General features: G+C 50.2%; 1 non-coding gene across 1 annotated transcript; it reads right to left on the bottom strand.

The window, feature by feature from the left end:
* Positions 1-8,537: 8,537 nt before the first annotated feature.
* LOC129672637 (U6 spliceosomal RNA) lies at positions 8,538-8,642 on the bottom strand. The gene has a single exon (XR_008719526.1). It is a non-coding gene; the product is annotated as a U6 spliceosomal RNA (small nuclear RNA).
* Between the last annotated feature and the right edge of the window lie 384 nt (positions 8,643-9,026).

The raw sequence follows: 9,026 nt of genomic DNA on the forward strand, positions 1-9,026 counted from the left end.
GCAGTAAAAGCAGGAAATGGGAAACTCTGAGATGCTTGCTGGCATGTCTCAGTCTGCCTTTTTGACGCGTGCATCACAGTGGAGGTGAACTTGAAGGCGGGATTGATCTCCTGGTCCTGGATGCTAATCTCTACTAAGCCTGGCTGAAGTCACCACATCAAAGGAGCCACAGAGACAACAGACTGGGGAAGTCAGGAGAATCCAAATCCTGCCTGCACTTCAAAGGGGCACCCCTTCCGAGGAGAGTAAACAATATGGCCTAGGGAGCTACAGACCCACCATCCCAGCATTCGGAGGCCCAAGATACACACCCAAGACCTAAAATATCTCCCCAGAGAAACTCCCACTCCACCACCTTCTGAATTTCCACTTCACATGACCAAACAGCCGTGCAGTATCTAGAACAGAGCAGGCTATGGGAGCACAGGCTATAGTACCAGCACTTGGGAGGCTGAGACTGGAGGAGCGCCACGAGTTCGAGGCCATCCTGGGCTCCACATCAAGTGCTAAGCCAGCCAGTAGGGTACAGAGCGAGATCCTGTCTAAAACAACTATCTAGCCTTGGGCAGGTCGTACTGGCCTTGTGAGTACACTTCATAGGCAGCCCTCTTCTTCCTGGGCTTCAACCCTTCAGCCTACGTATTTGGTGTTAGAAAGCCACAACCGGAAATACACATTTCTCCACAATTTGCCTGGAGGTCCATCTGCTTTCGCTGAGCAGGTGTTTCGGAGTCCAGCCTTTGAATTACCCACTCCGTGCCCTTGGCGTTGTCTCCACCTGTTTAAGGCCCAGGGTTTAGTGAGAGAGGCACAAGCAGACGAGGGAGTCCCCGGCGCCCCCGATTGCCCAGGAAGCAGCGGCAGAGAGTGTGCGGACCCCACCGTGGGCTCCGGGTTCCTGGGAGGAACTCCTCCGGCCAGCTCGTCCTGCTCCCAGACCCTGCGCATCCCCCGGAGCTCCTGCGCGTTCACCCCTCTGTGCGCACCCCAGCCTGCGCGTTCACACTCCGGGCCTCCCGGCCACCGGCTCGGGAGCCCCGCGCGTGCCCCGCACCCCCGGCGGGAGCAGCGAGACGTGCGGCACGTGCGCTGCGCGGTGATTGGCAGCTGAGCACCCGAGGCTCCGCGCCCCCAGGCCGCTCACCGCCTGCTGGGGAAGGGGCGTCCGGAGCCGCCGCTGGCCCACCCAGCCGGGCCTGAGCGGTCGGGAACCTGGGAACAATGACATCGCGACGGGGCCGAAGGAGGCGGGACTGGGCCAGCGCTCCCGAGTCCCGGAGCCGCCGGAGCTTGCTTTGTGGGGCGTGGATACACTTTCTGTAAACGCCGAGAACGTGTTTTCCAGTTTTGCCTGGAGCCCATGGTAGTTTGACCCCAGCGTCCTAAAAGACAGAACCAAGAACCCACTCCACCCCGTCCCTGACCCCGAGACCCCTTCGATAGGCTTAAAGGAGTTAGGAAAGCGCCTGAGAGGCTGACAAAGGCTCAGCTCCCGTGAGTAGCCAGGAAGAGATGCTCCGCTTCTCACGGGACGAGGAAAGCGTCCGCGAAAGGACCGCGCTGCCTTGACCGGGAAGCGTCCCAGAGGAGGTGATTTTGACAGCGGTGGTGGGCACCGGGCGGAACCCTTGGCAGAAGCCTGGCTGCAACCCTTAAGGAGTACCAGAAAAATAGCAGCCTCCAGTCGGCCAACCGGAGTCAGGCTCACGGCCCAGGGCTCCTGCAACTAGAGCTGCAAGCAGTAGCTCCCGAACCCGGCAGGACCGATAGAGAAGCCTGCTCCTCTGCAAGGGGCCGACATGGAAACCCGGAGGCTGGCTGAGAGCCTGCTCTTGGAGTCTCTTTTTGCATAGGTGTGTTGCCATCCCCAGCAGGTCCCTGGATTCTGTGGTTTGGATCAGAGCGCCTGTCTCTCTGACCTCTGCCACATAGCCATGTGGAGGAAACGGAAGGAGGCAGGCTGAGCCACGTCCTGTGTCACTTTTCCGTGCTGCAGACGATTGCTGCTTTATTGTTTTCAATTGTCCACTGAATTATTTTATGCACCTATCGCTATAACCTACAGGGCGAATATGAGCAGGCACACGAGGGCTGAGATAAATTAATCTCCACACCCAAAGTGCCACAGCCAGTTAGTGCTGGTTTGGGGCTAGAGTGTTAGTGTCCTGACTGGAAATGCAGAACAATTTACATCATGGGAACCCCACCCCGACGGCTAGGATCCTCAGCTGAAGTGCGAGGAAGGAAGGAAGAGGTTCTTTGCTCCACTGGTCTTTTGTTTGTTTGTTTGTTTCGAGACAGGGTTTCTCTGTGTGGCTACCCTGGAACTTGCTCTGTAGGCTAGATTGGCCTCAAGTTCAGAGATCCTCCTGCCTCTGCCGCTCAAGTGCTGGGATTAAAAGCAAGTGCCACTACTACCTGACATAGGTAACATAATCTTATGGGGCAATCATCATCTCTTATGGTCCAGGAGAGCCTTGTTCATTACCTAGCTAAGGGTGGCCCTCCTGCCTTGTATTATTTATTTTTCATTAGTGTGATAAAATACCATTATCAAGGCAGTTTGAGAAAGTATATTTTGGCTTACCGTTTCAGGAGGATAGAGTACATAATGGCGGGTAGCCATGGCAGCAGGCAGGCATGGCAGCGGGAGGATGAGAGGCCACACCTTCAACCACACACAGGGAGGAAACGACGAACTGGAAATGGGGCAAAGCTATAAACTCTCAAAGCCCTCCCCCGTGACACGCTTCCTCCAGCAGAGTCCTAACTTCTAAAGGTTCCCTAACCTTCCCAAATAGCATCCCTATCTGAAGACCGAGTGTTCAAATGCCTGAGCTCTCATGGGGGACATTACTCAGCTAAGCCACTGCACAACCCACCTTCCAAGTGCCGGAATAGGAATGTACCGCCACAGCCTGCTCATTATTATATATTTGATTTCACTGCCCAAAACATTAGGTGGCATATGGCTGAAGTGGCTTAGATGAGCAGCCAGGTACGGAACCCACAGACGCAGTCTGACTTGCTGTTTGTTTTGTTTTGTTTGTTTTGTTGAGACAGAGTTCCCCTGTGTGACCTTGACTGTCCTGGAACTTGCTTTGTAAACCAGGCTGGCCTCAAACTCACAGATCCCTATGACTTCAAGGCCAAGTTGGTCTACAAAGCGAGTTCCAGGACAGTCAGCTCTACACAGAGAAACCCTGTCTTGAAAAAACAAAAACAAGCTGGGTGCTGAAGTGTGATGCTCCTGTAATCCCAGTGCTCAGGGAGGCAGAGGCAGGCAGATCACTGTGAGCTTGAGGCCAGCCTGGGCTACAAAGTGAATTCAGGACAGTCAAGGCTACACAGAGAAACCCTGTCTTGATAAAAACAAAATCTGATATAACTCCAGGTTTAAGACGGTAGCCTACTGGGCAGCTGAAGACCCTGTCATTCAAATGTGCCTAAGAATGTGTAAAATCTGCTCCATTCCTAAAAGAGCCTGAAAGAGAACTAGAGAGAGCCGCAGGGACTTCCTGTGCTCTGTGATCTATGTGCCAGAGAATTGAGGCAGGGTGTGGTCTTAATCCAATTTCCTGGTGAAGACCTCGGAGTTTGAGCCAGCCTGGTCTACAGAGTGAGTTCAAAAACTCTGTCTTGATACAAAAACAAACAAATAAACAAACAAGCAAAAAAGACATTGGCAGAATAGTGGTGCAGGCCTTTAATCCTAGCAGCTCAGGTCAGAAAGCAGAGGCAAGCAGATCTCTGAGAGGTCAGGCTGGTATATAGAGTGAGTTCCAGGACAGCAAGGGCTACGCAGGGAAACCCTGTCTCAACAAAACAAAACAAGTTGGAGAGATAGCTCAGCAGATAAGAGCACTGTCTGCTCCTCCAGAAGTCCTGAGTTAAATTCCCAGCAACCACATCATGGCTACAACCGTCTGATGCCCTCTTCAGATGGAACACTCATATATAAAAATAAGTAAATAAAATCTTTAAAAAATAACAAAAAAGAAAGAAAAGAAAACTAAGTAACCAATACTTACATAGAAATATGATTAATGGCTTATTACTTACATAGTTGGGGTGAGGGGTGTAACTCAGTAGTAATATGAGACCCTGGGTTCCTCCCCCAGCATTGAAAAGAAAATAGAAAAAGATGGGGTTTTGTTTTGAACAATTTGTACTCCTATCAATGAATGTTGTTGGCATCACTTCCATTTTTCACTGTCATCCATCCCTTGCTTCCTGGACCCATGCTGTCTGGTACAGTACCCACCAGCCACACGTGGCTACTGAGCACTGAACAAGTGGCCAGGCTAGTTGAGATATGCTGGACTCTAAAGTCTGAGTAAGGAAAAGTGTGATATCACATGTGCAATTTTATTGCTAATTGTGTATTAAAATGATATTTTGGATCTGTTGCTTTAAATGAGATACATTATTAAAACTTAATCTCACCTGCTGCTTTACTTGCGTTAATGTTGCCAGCAGAACATCCTAACTTCTCACAGGGCTTCTGGAGGCGTCTTGGTCTGGGTGAAGGAGGTGTGTGTACCTGGGGAATGGGGTTGAAGTCGGTCCATTTTCCTGCTTGAGGTTTGTGCTAGTCACTGTCACTGTAGTATATAAATAAAAACACAAAGCTGAAACAAAGGGGGCTGGAGATGACTCTGTGGTCAAGAGCACCGCTGCCCTGGCAGAGTCTGGCCCAGCACCCGCATCAGGCAGCGCACCACAACCTGCGACTCCAGCTCCCAGGGCTCTGTTACCCTCTTCTGGCCTCCGCATGCTCAAACATATGTACTCAGACATGCAAGCATATGCATAAAAAATAAATATTTTGATAAGTAAATAAAGGACATCTTGATATAGGAAAGGAAAGGAGACATGAAAGAAGAAAAAGAAAATGAAACAATGAAACGCAGCACTGTGATGGACCAAAATTGTAATTAAAAAAAAAAAAAAAAGGAAACAAAGGGCTGGAGAGATGGCTCAGTGGTTCCCTGCTCTTCTAGGGGATCTGAGTTTGATTCCCAGCACCTACCTGGCGGCTAACTACTGCCCATGAGTCCAGTTCCAGGGATGTTAGGCCTCCAGCCTCTGGCATCATTGGGCTCTGTACTCACATACATACCTCCACATAGACATACACAATTAAAGATAGCAAAGGTAGCCGGGCATGGTGGCACACCCCTCTGATCCCAGCAATCAGGGGCAGAGGAAGGTGAATCTCTGGAAGTTCAAGGCCAGCCTGGCCTACAAAGTGAGTCTAGGATAGCCAAGGCTACACAGAGAAACCCTGTCTTGAGAAAACAAAAAAATAAATAAAATAAAAGAATACTAAAAGTAAGCAAACAAACAAAAAAGGCCAAAAGAGGAGGCGGGGCATGGTGCTTGACAACCTGAGGTTTTGTCCCCAGAATCTGCATAACAGGAGAAAACCAACTCTTCCAACCTGCCCTCTGACATCCACAGAGACACCAGCGCATGGGAGCCTTCCCCCTAATAAGACACACACACACAAATCCTCCTCCCATGGTGGGTTTATACCTGCAGGGTAGCTGAGGCAGGCTAAAAAAAAAAAAAAAAAGACTGAGCTTCTAGCTTAGTAGACTGCTTATCTAGCATGAAGCCATGGGTTCAATCCTCAGTGCCAGGAGAAACTGGGCATGTAGCTTAGAACCTCAATGTTCAGGAGTTCAGGAAGTGAAGCTGGGAGGATCAGTTGTCCTTGGGAATACATAGTGGTTCAAGGCCAGCCTGAGCTCTGTAAAACCCAGAGGGCGATGGAGAGAGAGAGAAAGAGAGAAGGGGGAGGGAGGAAGAATATGATCATGTGCATTCTCCATCTGGACAGATATAGGCTGAAGTGGAGAAACATCTGTTAGTAACAAGCCAGCGCCTTGGTTCAGGCGTCATGAGCTCACTCACCATCCCGAGCTAGAACCACTTAAATATGCTGCTTAACATCCCAGCAACTTATGTCAAGGGAGTAATAAAGGAAGGCGGCTCCATGGGTGGCCGCCTCATAGACCTCATTACCCTACACAGAGCTCAGGCTGGCAAGACAGAGTTCTGGAGGGCTTGGCTGTCGCCAGCACCCTAATGACTCAGTGAGGGATGAGGATGTGGGGATATGCGATGTGTTGTTTGAGGCTGCTGACAGGGACAACCCTTCTGTTTGTAGGGCTTCCTTTATGGCCCATCGGAGCAGTTCACAGCAGGGCAAGGCAGCCGGCCAGGCTGCCTCTAAGGCCTGGGCAGTCTGGAAGATTGCTCAGAGCAAGGATCATCTGCATAGATGAAAGCTTGACTTTCCGTAGATCAGCTACAACAAATTGTGGGAATTTCAAACAGTGAACTTAGAGAAATCTGTCAAGTGTGTTTACCCGCTGGGACCTCAGTTGCCGCTGTAATTGCTGGAAGTATTGACTTTGAATATGTTTTATGTGCCTACTCATTTAATCCTCACAACGACTCTCTTGCTTGATAGATGAGAAAAACCAAGGCACAGAGAATTAACTCTTCCTAGATCCCACCAGTGACCCAAGATTCAGACACACATCCACTGACTCTAGGATGCAATTTGCCATTTCTTCCTTGGACTAGTATTGAAGTCACCCTCGCCACACTGCGAGGGAACACTTCATCTCCTACCTCTTTCTTCTGGGCCACCTGTGCCTATAACGAAATGCAGACCTGCTGTGGTGATAGACAGCCTTTGAGGAGGAGCCGCGAGGATTGCAAGCGGGCAGGTAGAACACGTCTAGCTAAATCCAGAGGGCGGACTTCTGACCTCTGACCTGCTGACCACCCAGTGCCATCTTACGAATAAGCTGCTGTTGCCACCTGTCTCCAAGCCCGTGAACTGCCAGGCCTGGGCTCCAGCAAAGCGAAGGAGACTAGCTGGACAAACACGTGTTTGCAAAGGCTGGTTGGGGTGCCCCTGTGTCGGGGACCCGTCCCCAGAGAAACAGGTTTCACTGCCCTGTGCTACTTACTCTAGGATTCTTTGAGTGCTCTAGAAGAACACCACAGCTAAGGCTCTAAGGCACAGAGAGATGGTGGATATGAGGAAAGATGAGCTCTAAGTGGATGGTGAGCCTGCATGCAAACCAGATCCAGAATTCTGAGAACGCTGGTGGGGCACGGAGCCTGTGGCATCAAGTTCAACCTTCATCTAAGACCACCTACTGGGTGCAACAGGCAGGACCCTGGACCTCAAGGGTCCAATTCCTTAAGCTTTGCTAGCTTACACAACGGTCCTCTCTGCTAACCTGTGCCTCCTTAAATGACCCCAGTTCACACAGGTTCTCTTATGCCTAGGGGCCCTTGAGATACACTCCCTACCCCCACTCTATCCTACTGCTGTCTTTCCTGCTTTTCTACTATTGAGGGTACAGGTGATATTTAGGGGACCCGGGAATGCCTGGATTCAGCCGTGGCTCTTTACCCCATTCTCACACAGAGGACAAAAGCAAATGGCCCAGAGCCTAAAGTGACATTTCAGGATGAATTCTGTTCTGGACAAATAATTGAGGCTGAGAATTCCAGGAACCAGAGCCTCATAAACACACACACACACAAACACACACACACACACACACACACACACACACCCCTACAGGGCTCCAATAAGGAAGAAAAAGGAGGGCAATTAGGCCAGGACTGGGTTCAGTTTCCTGCCCCCAGAGCTGGAGAAGAGCCAGGAGAGCCAAGTCCAACCACCCCTGGGGCAGGAAGTGGGAGGCCAGGCCACACAGGGGAGGGGGTGGCTAAGACCTTAACAGCTGTTCCAGGAGGGAAGCCAACACAGGTTGGGGTGTGGTGAGCCTCCAACCCCTTAAGGAACAAAGTTTCCTTTAACCCTCATTCTTGCTTTGTTTACAAAGAAGGAAAAGGAAATGCATGCTACATAAGGATCAGAAGCAGGTCAATGTCACTCAGTCGGTGAAGAGTAAAGCTGGCTTGGATCTTGGTTGACCCTGTGACCTCTGCATAGGTTGGGGACTTATGGTAGCCCACAGCCAGTCCCTCTCCAGGAACTGCCCTGCCTGATAGGAGGTGCCAAGGACAAAGTTCATCCTGCTTGGGGCCAAATCTAGATCAGCTGTGTGGCCGTGAGAATGAAGAGCAGGGGAGCCAAAACCTCGCCTCGGCATCAAGACCAGCCACACCGACTTCAGTCCTCCTGTTCGATGGAGGATGGGTTTGTGTTCTGTTGCTTGTATTTTTTACTTGGGGTTTTTTCTTGATACAGTTTCATACTGTAACCAAGCAGGCATCAAACTCATAGTAATCCTCCTGCCTCTAGAGAACTGGGATTACACACTTGAGCCACCATGCTGCCAAAGCCAAAGCTTTTGTCACAATTGCATCTCTGTTCTTTTTCTTTTCTTTTCTTTTTTTTTTAATGTGAAATTCTGGCTGGTGGTGAGATAAGCCTTTAATCCCAGCAGAGGCTGTGCATCTCTGTGAGTTCCAGGCCAGCCAAGTCTGTAGAGTGAAAGCCTGTCTAAAAATAATTAATTAATTTTTAAAATGTGTATGTATACATGAAATACTTCAAAAGTTTGTGTGTCATCCTTGGACAGGGCATGCTGACCTTCTCTGTATAATTCTAATTTTAGTATATATGTTGCCAGATTGGGCACCACAGCATTTCATTGCAGTTTCTCCCCCTGCCTCATCCTGCTTCCTTACCTTTCCAGTTTACCAACCAGGCCATTTCCACAATCAGCTTTCTGCATCCAAGAAGACCTCTAGGACTAGCATCAGCCGGCAAGCATTCTCTCCCCTTTCCTAAACTAGTGGGGCAGAGGGAGACAGAGCCTCTGTACCAAGTATCCTCTAGGGAAGTAGAGGCCAGCCCGTGTGGGAGAAAAAAGGAGGTACAGCAGCCCCTGCTGGAGACACTCTGAAGATGAGGGTAGTGAGAGCTGGGCTTCCCACTTCCTCTCTCTTGACCTCCTGTGGCTGGAGACTGCCTCCAGCAAGCAGTGTTGACGCTTAGGTTTTGAGACAGGAAAGACAAGGGA

Source organism: Psammomys obesus, unplaced genomic scaffold (assembly GCF_907164565.1).
Source record: "Psammomys obesus unplaced genomic scaffold, mPsaObe1.curated_primary_1811, whole genome shotgun sequence".
Classification (NCBI taxonomy): domain Eukaryota; kingdom Metazoa; phylum Chordata; class Mammalia; order Rodentia; family Muridae; genus Psammomys; species Psammomys obesus.